At 40.3% G+C, this 19,730-nt stretch overlaps 1 pseudogene; it reads left to right on the forward strand.

Moving 5' to 3' along the window:
* Positions 1-571, forward strand: LOC107645997 (uncharacterized; annotated as a pseudogene).
* The last annotated feature ends 19,159 nt before the right edge of the window (positions 572-19,730 follow it).

Here is a 19,730-nt window from a genome sequence, read left to right on the forward strand (position 1 = left end):
ATGGCGCCTTCGCGAGTCCCAGCTACAACTCTCTTCTCCTCCTCCTCGATCCTTCTCACGCAGGAGCAGTTTGCGAACCTTCTAATAAAGCTACTAATGCCAACGAGCTTCACCAACATCCAAGGAATCACACTCAAGACAATTCCATCCGCCACCAAGATCAAGATAAAGCACGTCCTTGAGTCCCTCTATGGCTTCGTAGTCGAGAGGGTTCAAACCCTAAACATGGAAGGGAAGAAGAAGAAGCGTGGTGGCATCCTCTTTGCAAAACCCGATTACAAGAAGGCTTACGTCACTCTCAAGACCCCTCTTTCAATCAACATGAATCTTTTCCCGCTCAAAATGGTTGAAGATGCCAGGAAGCAGATAAACAAGAAGAACGTGTCAAGCGTCATTGAGGACGAAGAAGAGGAAGAGGCATTGGCTTGAAGGTGACCGGGCCGGATTGTCTGAGGCGGCACCCCGTGGCTATCATGGTCACATGCTCTTTTGGGACCATGGGATGGCTCGTAGGGCTCGTCGTTTGAGCCGTAGGCACCGTGATGAGGATCGTGATGGTGCTGCAAGGTAGGATAGTGAATTTTGTTGATGGATTATTGTTGTGCTTAATAAAATTTTTTACTAATAAAATTATTGACTGATAGTGAATTTTGTTTATGGATTATTGCTATGTGTTTTTTATGATGAATTAACGGTAATCGTGATGGTGATTAAGGTAATGCAGTTGTTAGAACATGGAAATTGAACTGTTCACTCTATTATCAAAGTCTTCAATACATTTTCTGCTTTGTTTCTAGCTAAAGGAAGTGGTGAAATTTTGGACCTCAAGTAGCTAAACTTGTTGTGTTTTGTTTTTCTTTTAGTTTCAAATTTTATTTTATTTGTATATTTCATTTTTTATGATGTTTGATTGTTGGTGAAGTTAAATAGGTAATGCAGTTGTTGGGATGTGGAAATTGAATTGTATTTGTGTGTAGTTATAATTTTTGGATCCCATGGGGTGCTTTGGGTTGATTTTTAGCAGCTTCAAATTGTTGATTGGTGTAGCTGCTGAGGGAGATAACCCACGAGAATGTTGTGAAGCTTGTAAATGTACACATCAATCACGTAAACATGTCTCTGTATCTTGCTTTTGATTACGCTGGGCACGACCTTTATGTGAGTTTTATTCTAGAACATGCCCTTGTGGTGTTTACCTGAGTTGAAATAATCATTTTCAGATGTAAACTATTGATGTTTTCTCCATGAAAATGTGTGTAGTTTATATTCATGCTCGATGAAATAAGCTTTTTCCATATCGCCCACATATAGCCATGCTTTTAAGCATGGCAATCTGTAAAAAATGTGGCAAAAAAAGCGTGGCGATAGAGTAATCGCTATGCTTGCAAATGTGACCCTTTCAAAAGCGTGGTGGTAGCTCAAAAAGCGTGGCGAAATGCTATCGCCGCGCTTTTTTCAACTTCTTGCCACACTTTAAAAGCGTGGCAATAGAGGTGTTTTCTTGTAGCGTGAGTCACTTTTCGATGATTTATTTTATTTTCAAAAATTATTTTTATTAAAGGTAAAATTGTTTAGTTCGCAAGGACATAGCTGTTGTTCTGCTTGCATTATTGGAATATGATTGTATGGCAACGAGTTTCTTCCCACTTGCATGATTCTAACACTACAAGACACACGACAGATAGCAGCACTTTATTAGAGTCGGTTTTAAAAACAGCCACTATCTGCAGTTTAGCAGTGATTTTCGTGGCAGATTTGAGAGAAGCTGCTATTTGCTTTCTTTTCAAGGTTCAATTAGATGCCCCTCTTTCTCAGATCTCTATCTCAATTCTCATTCTGATTTTCTTCACTCTCTCTAGTTACAACACAATTCTCTTCTCTCTAACTTCCATCATCATCTTTGCACCTCTCCAAAGTTCTATGTTGTGCTAGCTCCTCTGCTTCTTCTGCTTCCTCCTCTGTTCTGCCAGATCTGCTAGCTATCTCATCCGCGTAGTATTGTACGCGGTTCGAATCTGCGGTAGCGACACGAGCATCTTGTCACTGTCACCTCCACCACACCTGTTGTGGGTTCTTCTCCTTCTTCCTTTATTTCTTTATTTAGATTGTTGTTTATTTATCTTCTTTTTTCTGCTAGGTTTTCATGTTTTCACAAGAGGATAAGTGCCCCTCACCCATAGCAAAAGGGATCTTTTGTCCCAGATCTGCTCGCTGCTCATGCCTCCTTCCTTCTGCTTTGCAACTTTACTTCTGGTTTTCTCTTTATGGTTTTTTTTTCTGGTTTTTTGTGCATTCTAAATCCTGGTTCTGATTTTCTTTGGTTTTTCTACTAATTAAATTGATTGTTTTGCTTTATCGAAGAAGAAGAGAAAGCTCAATAGAGAATCTTTTTAGTATATTCAATTCAATATCTAAAACAATTTGTAAATTGCAATATGAGAATAATTTTTACAAATATTTTTATAAAATTTTCAGAATCAAGTAATACCTTTTGAGTTTGGAAAGGGAAGCTTAGAGGACAGGTCATAAATCTTGGTTGATATTGTGACTATTAAGCCAACTCATGTTTTTAATGTTGATGATTTCACTAGTGCATTTAATTTGAAGTGGTTTGAGGCTAACAAAACAGAATCTATTAGTGTTGATGTTGTTGGTGTCCTAACATTGGCAAGTGCTTGCAAGGGCCATAGTCTCTGACGAACTAGACTTCTGCTAGTAAAGAATTTTACAGATAAAGTCTCGTTGCAAGTATAGTTTCTAAACCAACAGAGAATCCTTTCGTACAAAAGTTTGGTTGTCACAAGTAACAAAACCCAATAAAATTTATAACTGAAGTATTTAAACCTCGGGTCGTCTCTCAAGGAATTGCAGGGAAGTATGATTTATTATTGGTTATGGAGAAAGGTATATTTATGGGTTTTTGAAAGGTTGAACAGGAAAATTAAATAGCAGGAAAGTAAATTAATAACTAGAAAAACTCTTGGCAAGATATAAGAACTGGAAATCCCATCCTAGTTATCCTTATCAGGTGTGATGAGAATTGTTTATTGCTCCCACTTAGTTAACCCTTACTAAATAAAGGAAAGTCAAGTGGACTAATTAACTTGATTCCTCAAGTCCTAGTCAACTCCTGTGGAAAGACTAGCTTTAGAGGGATCCAAATCAATCAGCAATTTCCAATTTTCAATCAATAGCTGAGTTTGACAACTCAAGTGTCACCAATTACTCAACCAAAGCCAAAAGGGAGAAAAATCTAAATTATTTATATCATAAATGGAAGAAAGCAATCATAAATCTGAAATACCTCAATTTATATTAAATAGAGAATCAAATTAAACATAGGAATCCATGAACCAATTTGGTAAAATAAACAAACTAAAGTAATAGAATAATTAAAAGTAGAAGAGAAACTAAAGTAAAGGAACATTGAACATGGAATAAAGAAATAATCATAAACTAAGAGAAATCCTAATTCTAAAACCTAAGAGAGAGTAGAGAGCCTCTCTCTCTAGAAAACTACATCTCTAAACCTAAAATTGTGAATTATGAATGTTATTCTCTTGATTCCCCCATTCTCCAGCCTCTATTCTGTGTTTCTGGGCTTGGTTTTGGGCCGAAAAAGGGCCCAAAAATCGCTGGGGGCGACTTCTGTAATTTTTTGCACGTGACGTCTGTCACGCGTGCGCGTGGGTCACGCCTGCGCGTCATTTGGAGATTTTCTTTGCCACGCGTACACGTCGTCTATGCATGCGCGTTGCTTGCGTTTTGCGCTAGGCACGCGTCCACGTCGTCCATGCATGCACGTCGCTTGCGTTTTCTTCAAAACTCCATTTTGTGCGTTTCTTCCATTTTTGCATGTTTCCTTTCTATCCTCTAATCCATTCCTGCCCTATGAATCCTAAAAATACTTAGCATACAGATCACGGCATCGAATGATAATAAAGGATAATTAATATTTTTAAGGCATAGGAAACATGTTTTCACATATATCATAGAATAAGGGAGGAATTGTAAAACCATGCAATTTATATGAATAAGTGGGTGAAGAATTGATAAAAACACTCAATTGAGCACAAGATAAATCATAAAATAGTGGTTTATCAACCTCCCCACACTTAAACATTAGCATGTCCTCATGCTAAATCCAAGAGAAAAGAGTGAAGGTAGAATGGTGGAATCTTATGCAATGCAATCTATCTAAATGCAAGCTACCTAAATGAATCATGCAATTCTAATTATTATCCACCTATATATATAGAGCTTACTTGTGGTTAAATTGATTCATATTTTCAAGGAATCATACAACCAAGGCAAACTCATATTAAAACACATTCACAATTGAGCTGAGTTAATTAAAAGAGTTCACAAACTTGCAAGACAATCAATGATTAAATATGGATATATGGAAATGAGCTATTGAACCATCACTGGATTTGTGTATACACTCTAGTCACTTAGTGTTTGGGGTTAATCACTCTATTCTTCTCTAGTCATGCTTTCTAAAACTTTGTTTTTCATTTAACTAATCAACAAATATTTAATGTACACATGCAAACATCATGAAGTCTTTTTCAAGGTTGTAATGGGGCTAAGGTAAAGGTGATGGCATATATATAAGGCTAAGTGAGCTATAAATTAAATCCTTGATTAGTCTAAGATCTCACCTAGCATATACATACTCTATACAATTTTAAATTTATGCCTAGCTTTCCATAATTTTCCCACTTTCTTGTCACATAATCATGCATCAAATTATTTTTAATTTTATCCTATGTGCATTGATCTTTTTACTAAACTCATTATTGGGGTAATTTTGTCCCCTTATTTATTTATTTACTTAAAAGGTTTTTTTTTTAAATAAATATAACATTATCAATGCACATGGATTTTTTTTAATCTTTCTACTTTCACATGAGTAGGTACCCAAATTCCAAATAATTTATCAATTGAATGCCTTTCCTATCATCCCATGTTTCCACAGTTTCCCCACACTTAGTGGATACACAATCTCTATCTTAAGCTAACCAAAGATCAATTTGGGATATTCGATTTGTTTTTCTGCTTAAGGCTAGTGATGTGGTTATAGAACAGAAGGGGATTAAAAGGCTCAAGGGGGCTAACAAGGGTGACATAAAAGGGTAGGTTTATTTGGGATAAGTGAGCAAAGAACAAGTAATGGCCTCAATCATATGCAAGAATGTAAATACATTGAATATTGGACATATAGAATGAAACAAAGTAAAGTCTGCAATTATAGTGAAGAAGGGAGAAACACACAGGAATGAAAACTATGGTTAAATAATGTAACCATAAAATTAGGCTCAAAAACTCACAGGTTGTGTATTCTTAGGCTCAAAAACTATATATCAGTTATGTATATCATGCAAGTAGGAATTAAGAGTTTCCATTCAACTCAATGTGAATCTTTGAGTGGCTCATATAAAAATAAGTGTATTCTTTGAAAAATATTGTCAATTTACCAACATTTATTGCTATATATATATATATATATATATATATATATATATATAGTAGGTGGATTGTTGTGATTCTGAAAAACTAAAATTTCTAGTTTTCTCTTTTATTTTTCAATTAAACCAAATTCTCATATGCTAAAAGGGTAAACTAAACTAAATAATCCATATGTTTCTATATCACAACTAAATAAGCTAAGAGTGCAAATTAAGCTAAATATCTAAGATATATATATATATATACACAGAATATAATAAAGTCGAAATAAATAGAAATACAGCAAAAGAAAATGTGCAAGTACTGAAGGGACAATAAGATAAAATAAAATGAAATAAAATACAGAAAAGGAAATAAAACACGATAAAGAGTCTGAAAGTAGTTAACCAAAGTAACATACGCCAGAGATGGCGACCTCCCCACACTTATATAATAGCATCGTCCTCGATGCTCAATCAGGCTGGGTGTGAAGAAGTGGCATCTCCGGAAGGGTGCTCTGCTGGTGTCTCAATGGCGGCCTGAGGTGCTGCAGTCTGTGTGAGTGTCTGGGGATCTGCCTGCTGCAGCGGAGGCTCCGTCTGTAAAGGGACCTATGGATCGGCTGGCTGTATCTGCTGGGGCTCCTCATGATGTGGTGCAGCCTACTCGGGTCCTGCCTGCACAGCCTCTGCTCGTGCATCGTCCTCCTGCTCATCCTCCTCCTCCTCAGAGGGCTCTGATGGTGTGTCAGGCTCGGAGGGGATGTCAGCGTGGCCCGACCGGATCATCAACTTTAAATGCTCATAGCGTCGCTTGCTGCGACGCTCAGACTGCTCATATCGCCACTGGTTGCGGCGCTCCATCTGGTCTAGCCGCTCAAAGAGGCAGTGCACTAAGTGGTAAATGGGCTGGGAGGCAGGTGGGGTACTGTGGGTGTGGGTGGTGCAGCAGGTGCTGAAGGAGCATCAGAGGATATGGCTGCATCAGCGGAGGCAGTGAGAAAGGGCGGTCTGTAGCCCAGAGCTACGAACTTTCTGCCATGTGGGATGATCTTCTTGCAGTCGGCGGCTGGTGGCTTCTCATCCGCAAGCTCCCAGGGTACCTCAGCTCGGCGGCCCATCTGAGTAATCAAATAGGGGAAGGGCAGAGTGCCTCATACATGGACCCTGGATATGGAATACCGGATAAATCTGGGAAGGTACAGGTCCTTGCCCTCCATCACGCACCAGATAAGAGTAATCATGGCAGCTGGCACCTCAGTCTCATGAGTGCTCAGCATCACATAATTGCTTAGGATTTGTTGCCATAGCCGAGCCTCATCGTTCAGGTAATTGATCTTTATGCCTTTAGGGTGCACCGTTGATTTACCCATAACCCTTGGGACAGCAGGATCAAGAGCTATAGTGCACTTCACTGCTTCCCAGTCAAATATCATAAATCTCATATCTTCTTCAGCTTGCTGATAACCATCTGGCTGATCGGATTTAGGCATGAAATGGAGGATGTCTTCAATTGCCTCCTCAGTAACTAGAATATGCTTCCCTCTGAGCTGGACTGCATCCAAGGTCGTTTTAAAATAGTTGCAGTAAAATTCTCTGACCCAGGATACATTAACCTCAGTCAAATCCCTCTCCAGAAACTACCAGCCTCTCTGTTTGATTTGTTCTGTGGTGTACTATTGTAATTCGGCTGAAATTCAGAGCGTCTTTTCTAGATATAGGTTCCTTGAAGTTGCAAAGACTGGATACTTTAGTTCACAGTATCGGTTTACGAACTTGACTGGGTCGGTTGCAGGCACTAACTGATCAGCTTGTTCCTGCGGAGTAAAATTCTTCTCCTGCCAGGAATTATCATGCAGTATATCCAGGATAGCTATAGAGGACTCTCCTCTTTTCCTTTTCCCGTGCTTGCTTTAGCTTTTCCTTTGCCTTTTGGGTCAGACATCCTGAAAGACAGAGCGAGGTTCCAGGATACAGTTTATTAAACTAAAGCAGAAAAATAGGTAAGCAAATAGTATTGTAGCAATATAAGCATAAATGGGCAAAAGAGGAATAAAATAGCAATATAAGCATGAAGTGAGTTAGATAGATGTAGAATTTTGGACTGTATACAAGCTGAAAGTCAAAGAATTGAAATAAAAATCACAAGCCAAGATCTATGATGTGTGGAATGCTTGTTTATCAGGAACAACAATAATCATGACTTGAAATGGGTTGAAAGTAGTTAGTTGAAAGCTAAGAGAGAAGTTAGAAAGTTAATATAGTTAAGAGTTAAAAGGTGAAGTTAAAGTTAGTGGCATAGTATTGTAGTTCCTAGTTAACAAAAATTGCACAAACTTAAAGAACAATTAACTCACATTCAAGCAGAGAATGCAGGTTATTGATGATGAATCATATAAATAAAAGAAGTGCAAAATGAATAAAATTATCAATAATGCAATTTGACTAAGAAGGGAACCAGAAGGAGTAAGAATGCTAGCCCATCCATCCATGAATTGGCTTGGGTGAAAACAATTAGTGCAAAGTTCAAAAGTACCAAAGCCAATTTTTAAATGGGAGTCGAGTGAAACAATTTGCAAAAAAATTGGGCAGCATTTTGGCTATAAATTGGACGTTCCCAAAAAATCAAATAGCCTAATAATGCAAGTAGCATTACTTTTAAGCAAGATTAGCAGCGTATATGAATCCTAGAACAGGTAAGACCAAAAATAGCAAGTATAAGCAATAAGCAAGTGTAGCCAATCCAAAACAGCAATAAGTAATTTAGCTAATCCAAAACAACAATAATTAAGTATATGTAATCAGTCTGGCTTTAGCAAATTCAGAAAGCAAGCAAGAATATAGGATATGGATGCAATGTATTCGGCTTACTGAATCAATGAGGATAAAGCAAATGGCAACAAGAATGCTAATGTATGTGCAGTTATATAGGCATTTGCAACACTCAATTAAGATCCGATGAAACAAAATAGTATCGAACAGGAATGGAACAGCAGGGAATAGCAACATCAACAGCACAATAATTTCAGAATTGCGAAACAGATAAAGCAAGCAGCAAGAACGACGCAATTATCAGACCTAAATCCACTAACCACATCCTAGCTACCTAACCACCTAAAATCTACTACGAACATGCATCTCTAACTATCCTAATTTGAATAGAATTGAAAAATATGCAAACGAACTAACTGGAACGGGAAAGGAATCGGAATGCAATGGAACCTGGTGTGCGTAGTGAAAGAAATTGAACGAAGAGAGAGGATGGTGGTGTGGTGGCGCTGGTGGGTGGCACGGCAGTGCTGAGAGGTCCGCGATGGTTCGGGTGGTGGCGGCGGCTCTGGTTCGGCCGCGGTGGAGGCAGGGGAGGGAGGGGGTGAAAGAGGGAGGGGAAGAGAAGAAGGAGGAGGACGAGGAGGAGTGTGGCGTTGGGGTGGTGGTGGCCAGCGTGAGGGTGTGGCGGCGGGGTTGGGTTTGCGACGAGGCAGGGGCAAAAGGGGGGTGTAGGGGGTAGAAGAGGAAGAGAGGGGGAAAGGGGGGGGGGGGTGAGGGCGGTGCGGCTAAGGGCGGCGACGACGGCGCTGTGGTGGTGGCTTGCGGTGGTGGTTGGGAGGTCGAAGGGAGAAGAGAAGAATAGAGGTGGCATGTTTACAGGGGGAAGAAATGACGCGAGGGGGCTAGGGTTTCCGCGTCAGGGGGTTAGTTGATTCAAATCCACGCGGACGCATAGGTCACGCGACAGCGTGGCTGAGGCGAAAGTGCAGCGACGCAAAGGCGTCATTGACGCGAACGCGTGAATGGGGCATAAGGAAAATGACGCGTATGCGTGGAGCACGCATACGCGTCGACTAGAATTGTACTAAATGCACAAATCCAGCGTCGTTTTGGCGCAACTCTCTGTTTCAATTAAAGGGGACAAAGATTTTCACGCGACGCGTACGCGTCGCCCACGCCCACGCGTGGTGTGTGTAAGTGAAAATGACGCGTACGCGTTATTGATGCACACGCGTGGCCCAAATTGTGCCTAACGCATACCAACCGCACAATTCCAGCCTAACTTTCTGGGCGTTGGATTGATACGCCGATTTGGAATCGACGCCCACGCGTGGCCCATGCGCACGCGTGGTGTGATATATTTTTTTTTCAATAGAAAATGCAGAATGCAAAATGCAGATGCGGATGCGGATGTTATGAATGATACCAGGGAAAATAAAATAAAATAAAATAAAACTAAAAACAAACAAAACGAAAAATAAAATTTAAAATTGAAAAGGAACGATCATACCATGGTGGGTTGTCTCCCACCAAGCACTTTTAGTTAAAGTCCTTAAGTTGGACATTTGAAGAGCTTCCTGTTATAGTGGCTTGTGCTTGAACTCATCCAGGAATCTCCACCAATATTTGCAATTCCAATAGCCTCCGGGGTCCCAAACTAGGCACGTAAAGCCTTTGAGCAAGTTAAACCAGGTTTTCAGGCTCCAGGAGTATTGATTGTCAGGATAAATTCCAGGATCCCAAACTTTGCTTCTATACCCGTCTTCGCTGTTATCTTCATTATTCCAACCGGACAGTACACAACCTGAATTTCTACTGAGATACCCAAACTTCTTCCGAAATTTATTCAATCGAGCTCTATACCAATCCTTGCACTTCCATTTGGAGCATGGAACCATATTGAACTTTGGTTGCCAACTTCTATCCCCAACCATCTCCTTCTTACTCTTAAAGCCACAAAGAGCTCTAAGCTGGCCATCGGTTTCAAGCAAACCATATTCAAGTGGAAAGGTGAAGATAAAGGCTAAGGATTTTACCCACTTGAAGTTTGTATTGGGTGGTAATGGCCTTGGGAGAGGTGTTTCCAGTGGTCTTTCAAGCTCCACTTCATTGTACTCCGCTGTGAATCCTTCCAATTCCTGACAAACCTCTTCAACTGCAACCACGTCTTGATCAAAGTCTTCAATTTCTTCCTCATCACTCAAGTCATAAGTTGGAGGTTGGGAGAAGTCTACCTCCACATCATCTTCATATTCACTTGGGAAAGATTCTTCTAGCTCGAAGAGTTCACTTGTGACTGCAGGGTCATCATTAGGAGAACTTGATTCATAGTCATCATTACCAAGGAAAATTGCTTCTCAATCTGTTCCGTCCAGTTCTTCATAAGGTACATGCTTTGGGGGTTGTGCACTATCCTCCTTAGCATCAGTTGCAAATTTCTTGGCGGAATTCTCTACAATTCTTGATTCCCATGGAGGTTCAGCGTCTCCTAAGTCTTCGACCAATTCTTATTCTTCGATAATTGTAACTTCCTCTACTTGTTCCAGTACAAAGTCATGCTCCGTACTGTCAACCGGAGCTTCTAGTGTCTCCTTCATGCTACGTTCTTTATTAGATTCTCCACACGAAGCCATGGGAGTTCCTTGAGTGCCTGAACGTCAGAAAGCTAATTGATTTATTGCTTGCTCCAGTTGATGAAGGGTTGCATGAAATTGATCTACTGTTTCCTTGAGGCGAGCCTGTGATTCTTGGGTCGATGGATATGGACATGGTGCATATGGAAGTGGTGGTTCTTGGGAGTAAGTGGATTGGAATTGGGGTAGGTAGAGGTTAGGGTCATATGGAGGTGAATGGTTGTGATTGGCTTGTGAGTATGGTGGTTCGAAGCTATGTTAAGGAGGTGGTTCATTGGCATATGATGGGGCTTGTTGGTAACTACAAGGGGTCCACCATATCTATCATCTTGGTATACACCTCGGAATGGTTCTTGACCATAGTAATTAGGTGGAGGTGGTTTATCACGAGGGAGTCCACCATAACTATTGTCTTGGCATGCATTGTAGAATTGTCGTTGTCCATGGTATCTTGGAAGGTGTTGTTGCTGAAAGGGTTGATCAGATCCTCGTGGCTCCTTCCATCCGTGATTGTTTCGACCTTGATGCATGTTCCTGTTATAGCTTACATTCCTTACAACAACATTAGAACCAAACTCAAAGCGACGGGGGTGAGAACTCATAGTAGCTATTAAAAATAAAAAAAAAACAAAAATAAAAATGAATAAACAAGCAAAATAAAATATTTACAATAACCAATAATAAGGCACACAATTGCAGTTCCCCGGCAACGGCGCCATTTTGACGAACTGGACTTCTGCTAGTAAAGAATTTTATAGATAAAGTCTCGTTGCAAGTATAGTTTCTAAACCAACAGAGAATCCTTTCGTACAAAAGTTTGGTTGTCACAAGTAACAAAACCCAATAAAATTTATAACGGAAGTATTTAAACCTCGGGTCGTCTCTCAAAGAATTGCAGGAAAGTATGATTTATTATTGGTTATGGAGAAAGGTATATTTATGGGTTTTTGAAAGGTTGAACAGGAAAATTAAATAGCAGGAAAGTAAATTAATAACTAGAAAAACTCTTGGCAAGATATAAGAACTGGAAATCCCATCCTAGTTATCCTTATCAGGTGTGATGAGAATTGTTTATTGCTCCCACTTAGTTAACCCTTACTAAATAAAGGAAAGTCAAGTGGATAAATTAACTTGATTCCTCAAGTCCTAGTCAACTCCTGTGGAAAGATTAGCTTTAGAGGGATCCAAATCAATCAGCAATTTCCAATTCTCAATCAACAGCTGAGTTTGACAACTCAAGTGTCACCAATTACTCAACCAAAGCCAAAAGGGAGAAAAATCTAAATTATTTATATCATAAATGGAAGAAAGCAATCATAAATCTGAAATACCTCAATTTATATTAAATAGAGAATCAAATTAAACATAGGAATCCATGAAACAATTTGGCAAAATAAAGAAAATAAAGTAATAGAATAATTAAAAGTAGAAGAGAAACTAAAGTAAAGGAACATTGAACCTGGAATGAAGAAATAACTATAAACTAAGAGAAATCCTAATTCTAAAACCTAAGAGAGAGGAGAGAGCCTCTCTCTCTAGAAAACTACATCTCTAAACCTAAAATTGTGAATTATGAATGTTATTCTCTTGATTCCCCCATTCTCTAGCCTCTATTCTGTGTTTCTGGGCTTGGTTTTGGGCTGAAAAAGGGACCAGAAATCGCTGGGGCGACTTCTACAATTTTTTGCACGTGGCGTCCGTCACGCGTGCGCGTGAGTCACGCCTGCGCGTCATTTGGAGATTTTTTTTGCCACGCGTACGCGTCAGTCACGCGTACGCATCGTTCATGCGTGCGCGTCGCTTGTGTTTTGCGCTAGGCACGCGTCCATGATGAGAAGAACTTTTGTGTGGTTTAAAATTCACAATTGAAAGCTCGTTGTAATATAGTTCCTAAACCAAGCAATAGTCCTTTCATACAAAAATTTGTTTGTCACTAGTACAAACCCCTAAATCTATAAATTGAAGTATTGAACTTCGGGTCGTTCTCCCTAGGAATTACAATAAATTGTTCTTGTTATTGGTTATGAGTTATATTTGGGGTTTTTGAGATTTTAGACAAGAAATGTAAATGGCAATGAAAATACACTAACAACTATGAAAAGCTCTTGGCAAGGTTATGAGAACTAGAAGTCCTATCCTAGTTATCCTCCTCAATTGTGATCATAAATTATCCATTGCTACCACTTAGTTAACCTCTAACCATGGAGGAAAGTCAAGTGGATGAATTAACTTGATTCCACAAGTCCTAGCCGACTCCCAAGGGAAAGACTAGCTTTAGTGGTATCCAAATCAATTAGCAACTTCTAATTATCAATCGACAAAGGAATTAGATAACTCAAGCGTCACTAATTACTCTACCAAAGCCAAGAGGTACAAAATCTACACTAAAGTCCAACCAAACATTTCATCAAACACTTGGAAGGCATAAAAGAGAAGCAAGGTAAATTGATAACAACAATAAAATCTAACAACTACTTATTGCAAGGAATTAATAACAACAATCAAGAACATAAGATCTACATGAATTACCTCAAATTGCATTAAAAGAAAATAGAATGAACAAGAGTAGATCTACAAACAAAATAGAAGAAAGTAATAACAACAATAGAAAAGTGATGAATGTAACAACATAGAATTGATAGGTAGAAGAAGAAGAAAGCATGAATTGAAACCTAGATCTAAATTATTGAACTAAACCTAATTCTAATTCTAATCCTAGAGAGAAGTGGGAGCTTCTCTCTCTAAAACTAAGACTAAAACTAATCCTAATGTGTGTTATGATTCAAGATGATCCTCCCCCTTCAATCCTTGGTCCTTTTGAGTGTTTTGGTGCCAAAGCTGGCTTGGATTGGGCCCCACAGGCTTTGAGAATTTGCTGGCCACGTTTTTATTAAAAAAATCATAAATCAACACCGACGCGTACGCGCACATCACTCGTACGCGTCCATGGTCGATCTCGCAAGGTGCGCGTAAGCGTCTGGTGCGCGCGCGCATCCATGGCCGAGTTCAACTCTTTCGCTTTTCATGATCTTCTCCACTTGTATGCTACATTTCTTGCTCCCTTGATCCATTCCTAGCCTTTTTCAACCTGAGATTACTATCAAACACATCAAGGCATCTTATGGAATCAAAGAGAAAGTAAAGTTATTTAATCAAAGGCCAAAAAGCATGCTTTTTACACTTAGGCACAAATAAGGGAGAGATCACAAAATCATTCTAAATCATTGGCTAAATGTGAGAAAAGGTTAGCAAAATACTCTAAATCTAACATAAGATAAACCCTGAAAACGGGGTTTATCAACCTCCCCACACTTAGACCTTAGCATGTCCTCATGCTAAATTAAAAAGGAAACAAGGGGTATGATCTTTATTTAATGCAACTAAACTACATGAATCCTATCTACATGCAACTACCTATGGTAAATGCAAATGCTTGGTCAAAACAATTCAACTTCCAAGAGAATATATATATGAGCATAAGAGCTAGAGTAATGGGGATCAAGTCCAAACCACAATTGTATTGAATTATCAAAAGAATTTCAAACTTGCAAGAATATAGATAATAGGGGTGAATACATGTAATTGAGCTATTGAACCCTCACCGGATGTGTATCCGCTCTATTCACTCAAGTGTTTAGGGGTTTATTCACTCAATTCTCTTCTAATCACGTTTTTCAAAATTTGTTCTTCATCTAACAATCAACAATCATTCAATGTATGCATTCATTCATCATGAGGTCTTTCTCATAGGTTGTAATGGGGTTAGGGTCAAGGTAGGATCATATATGGTCAAGTGGATTAGAGATTTGAATCTTTGATAAACCTAGACTTTCCCACCTAACCTATACAATGACCTATACAAATTCTAATCTATCCTAACCAACCATCCTTCACTCTTTACACATTCATGCATTTCTTTTGATCTTCCCAACACTTATGCATTGATCCTTATTGAGCTTTGTTTTGGGGCATTTTGTCCCTTTTTTATTCCTTTCTTTTTCTTTGTTTCTTTCTTTTCCTATTTATTTTCTTTTCTTTTCTCTTCTTTTTGTTTCTTTTTTTCTTTTTTCTTTTTTTTTTCAATGCATAAGGTCTATACATTTAATCAATACAGGAGTATGCACCCAATTTCTCAAATACAAATGCAAAATACTCTTTTATCCCAACCAATGTTCCTAATCTCTCCAAACTTGAATATAAGACACTCTCACTAGCCTAAGCCAATCAAAGATCCAAACAAGGGACTTTATTGTTTTCCGCTTTAGGCTTGTAATGTGCTAAAATAAGAACAATTGGGTTAAGCGTGGGCTCAAAATTGGTTAACAATGGAGGATAGAAGGTAGGCTATTTGGGTAAGTGAGCTAATTGAAATAATGGCCTCAATCATATAAATGCATGAATACAAGGAATAAATGGACATATAGAATCAAGCAAACCAAGGATCACAATCATAGGAAGAGAACAATCACACACAAGAATGGAAAATGGGTAGTTATAAAATGTAACCACATCAATAGGCTCAAATCTCACATGCTTGTGTTCTTAGCTCAATACATGTTTCACAAAGTATGAATTCAAGCAAGTTTCAAGAGTTTTCAATCAATTGGGTTGTGCTCTCTAGATGGATTCCTTGGAAAATTTCATCATTTTGACTAAGCATTGTTGTGATTGGAAAGGTTCAAAGATTCCTTAGTTTACCCTTTCCTTTTCTAATCAAAACAAGTTTACATGCAAAAGGGTTTAACTAGGTCTTAAGAATTCCAAAATAATTTCTAATCACAACCACAAGCTAAAAGATAACTATATAAGAAAAAATCCAACTAAAGTATGAAATCTAGCATCTAAAATACCTAATCATCCAAAATGATAAAGTATGCAACAACTAAGGCAAAAGTATCCAAAGTAATCCAAAACAACCAATATATACAACAGTGTGCAAAATAAGATAACTAGGAAATATGCCAAAATGTTCACCGATCCACCAATGGTGCCAACGGCAACCTCCCCACACTTAAGATCAAGCATCGTCCTCGATGCTAATCCTCAAGCTCACGGAGAGGTACGCTGGTCGGCTCTGGCTCTGGCTGTGGCTGTGGCTGTGGCTGGGGCTGTGGCTGAGGTGTCTTCTGAGTAGCCTGGGTCTGTGGGGGTGGTGCTGTCTCCATGTGAATCGGCTCCTCCTCATGAGTATCCTCATCATGTAAATTTGCATGCTCCTCCCCATGGGTCTCCTAATCTGAACCGGAGGACTCTGGAAGAGGGGGCAGCTCAAGGTCCTGGGCCACAAACATCTGGTCAATCCGATCCAGGTGACGCATGATCTGACGGTTGCTGCGCTCCATGAACCGAAAAAGACGCTGAACCAGTAAGTAAGTCGGTTGAGGTGCTGGTGGTGGTGGTGGTAAAGGAAGTGTTGCTGCAGCTCCTGATGTAGATGGTCCTGCTGGGGCTGATGATGAAGATGGTCCAGCTCCCTCCTCTGCTGCTCTAGCCCGAGATCTGCGCCGGGAAGGAGGCTTTTCGTTCACCCAGGACCCCCATGGAATGGTCTCCGGTTCCTTCTAAGGGAGCGGTGGGGGTGGTGATACGTCCTCCGGTAGCCACTGGACACCGGTCCGCTGAATCATCTGTGTGACAAGGACGGGAAATGGAAAGGTACCTCTAATATGGGCCCGCCACATGAACCGCCTGATCAGCCGGGAGAAGTAGACATCCTTCCCCTCCAGCACACAGCTGATCAGGATCAACATAGCCACAGGGATCTCTGTGAAGTGGGTGGTCGGCATGAGGTAGTGGGCAAAAATCTGCTGCCATATCCTGGCCTCCTAGCTCAGATAGATAAAGCGCATCCCTTTGGGTGCCTTATTCTCCGCATCCATGACCCAGGGAGCCTCTGGGGTAGCTACCGCTACCCTCAAAGCATTAAAATCGAAGGTCATGCAGTGGAGCTCCACCTCGGCCTGCTAAAAGGCATTAGTATCACTCGCCTTGGGCCTACAAGTAAGGGTGTCCTCAATAGCCTGCTCAGTGATGGGCACCTGAATACCTCTAACCAGAACCGAGTCAAGGGTGTGGCGCAAGAAGCTGCAATAGAATTCCTGCACCCAAGACCGGTTCACCCGGCTGAGCTCTCGATCCACAAAGTCCAAACCCATCCTCTCAATGCGGTTATTAATTGTTTGCCTCAGGTCGGATGGAAGGGCTAACTTCTTTTCAATGTTCAAGTTCTTTGAGTTATAACTTGGAAATCGGAGTTTACAGTAGAGATTCGGGAACTTGACTGAATCCTGGGCAGGCAGGGATTGGTTTGCCCTCTCCACCTCATCAATAGGATTTTTCGAATAATCCACATAAGGAGAGAAAGTGGAATCTGGGGCCCCTTTCCTCTTTCTGGAGGTGGCCTTGCCTTTCCCTTTAGCCGACATCCTGAAAATTAGAATAGAACAGAGTATAAGCAATTAAACAAGTAGCAGGAAGCAAGGAAGAGCAAGTTCAGGATGTAAGATGAAAGACAAGTAATCATGATGTGAACCAAAATTGAAAACTTAGAATGTAAGTAAGCACAGAAAACATAGCCATAGACGAAGAATTCAACATTTCAACCAATGTAACATAAAACTCATGCATTAGGCATATTCATCATCACACCTCAAAAGGATAGTTAGAGAGTTAGGTGAACTGAAAAGTGAAGTTAGTAGGTTAGACAAGTTAGTGAGTTAGAAAAAAATTGAAAAATGAAATTGAAAGTTAGTGGTATGATGGAGAATAGCCTAATTAACAGAGAATTGAAGAAATGGTACAACAAGCATGTTCACATACATGAGGGAAGTGCAGTCATTGATGATGAAATATGAAATTGCAAGAAAAGCAATTAATTGGAAACAAGTCATCATTCAAATCCTTGGCCATAATTGATGCTCAAATTTGAAATGTAGGTTGTGTAACACAAATCAAAATACAAACGAATTTGAGTGAAAGTGAGTTACACAATGGTGGTACACCAATTATGTTGAAAGAATGCACATTGGAAAAGGAAATTGCAAACCGTGGTCCAATGAAACATTTAAGCACTTTCCTGAAGTTCCTTTAGATGATAGGGGAACCAAAATGAAAATAGAAAAGCTGACCCAAATTTTCTGGGGGTTGAACTTGGTGTGGGCTTGGCAAAAATCAATTTGAAAATGCCAAGTTCAATCCGAAGTGGTAATGTGTAGTTAAAAACAGTTTCGAAAAAATCGGGCAGCATTCCGGCATAATATTGGATGTTCCCAGATAGGCAGAAAGCAACAGAAAAGTCATATGAATCCACAAGACAATAACCAAGTAATAGTGACATAACCAGGCAGCAGCAACATAATCACATAGTGAGAAATGCAGCAGGCAACATCAAACAGGGCAGAATATGAGCATACCACTCAGCAGTCAATCAACATAAGCTCAGTTAGGTAAATAAATACGGCGCAATTATCAGGCCTAGAATCCTCTATCCAGAGCCTAACTACCTAACAGCAGATATCTCTATCTATCCTAACATGCAAAATTCAAATCCTAACTAACTAACAAGAGCTAACAGCAACTAATAACAGAAATAAGCTAAAAAAAATAAAATAGAGTTGGAGCAGAGGCTGGTAACCTGGGATGCAGGGCAGAGATGGGAAATGGGAGGGGAGGCAGTAGAGATGAGGCGGGGCAGAAATGCAGTGGCCACCTCAGATGGTGGCAGCAGTGACCCCACGGCGGCGCAGCAGGGGCCGGCGCGGTGGCGGTTGAGGGAAGACAGAGAGGGTGAGGAAGTGAGAGGAAGAAGGAATGAGTGATGAAGAGAGAGAGAGAGAGAGAGAGAGAGAGAGAGAGAGAACGGGGGTGAGGGAAGGGAAGAGAGCAGCGACGGCGGCGGCGTGGCCGACGCGGCGGTCGGAGGTGACTGGGGAGAAGAGGGAGTTGAGGAGAGGCGTTGGAGAAGAAGAAGGGTGGAAGGGAGCGTCTGCGCGAGTGTTCGTCGTGCCTTAGGGTTTTCCTAATTTTAGAACCGACGCGGGCGCGCACAGTGCGCATTCGCGTGCATTAAAGAATTTTGGGATGGACGCGGGAGCGTCATGTGCGCTCATGCGTGATTGGAGGAATTAGCAAGGACGCGCACGTGTACTGTACGCGTGCGCGTGCTATGAGTTGGGCCGAAGGCCTAATGTTGGCCCAGCGCCAGCATAACTCTCTAGACAAATGTATGGGCTGGTGCCAGCCGCTTAGGGACGCGTACGCGTAGTGCGTGCGTCCGCGTGCATGGCCATTTGGTCTAGTGTACGCGTATGATGGTGGTAGTTGATTTTCACATAAAGTTTTACCATAGCCATTGAATTGACATGCATTAGGATGGTGATTATACCTATAAGTTTCCGGAGGTTGTTGCCAATAGGAGTGATCAATTCCTTGAGGCTCCTCCCATCTTTGTTGGTTCCATCCGCAATGAGTGTCATCATTGAAGTTCACATTTCCTACAGCACAATTAGAACCAAACTCATAGCCAAAGTGAGAATTCATAGTAGAAAAACAAAATAACACTAAGAAAAACTAGAAACAAGCAAAATACAAACCTATTCACACTATTCACATATATACAATAACCAATAACATAACACCATTGCAAGTCCCTGGAAACGGCGCCATTTTGATGAGAAGAACTTTTGTGTGGTTTAGAATTCACAATTGAAAGCTCGTTGTAATATAGTTCCTAAACCAAGCAATAGTCCTTTCATACAAAAATTTGTTTGTCACTAGTACAAACCCCTAAATCTATAAACCGAAGTATTGAACCTCGGGTCGTTCTCCCTAGGAATTACAATAAATTGTTCTTGTTATTGGTTATGAGTTATATTTG

Source organism: Arachis ipaensis, chromosome B1 (assembly GCF_059453495.1).
Source record: "Arachis ipaensis isolate K30076 ecotype BB chromosome B1, ASM5945349v1, whole genome shotgun sequence".
Classification (NCBI taxonomy): domain Eukaryota; kingdom Viridiplantae; phylum Streptophyta; class Magnoliopsida; order Fabales; family Fabaceae; genus Arachis; species Arachis ipaensis.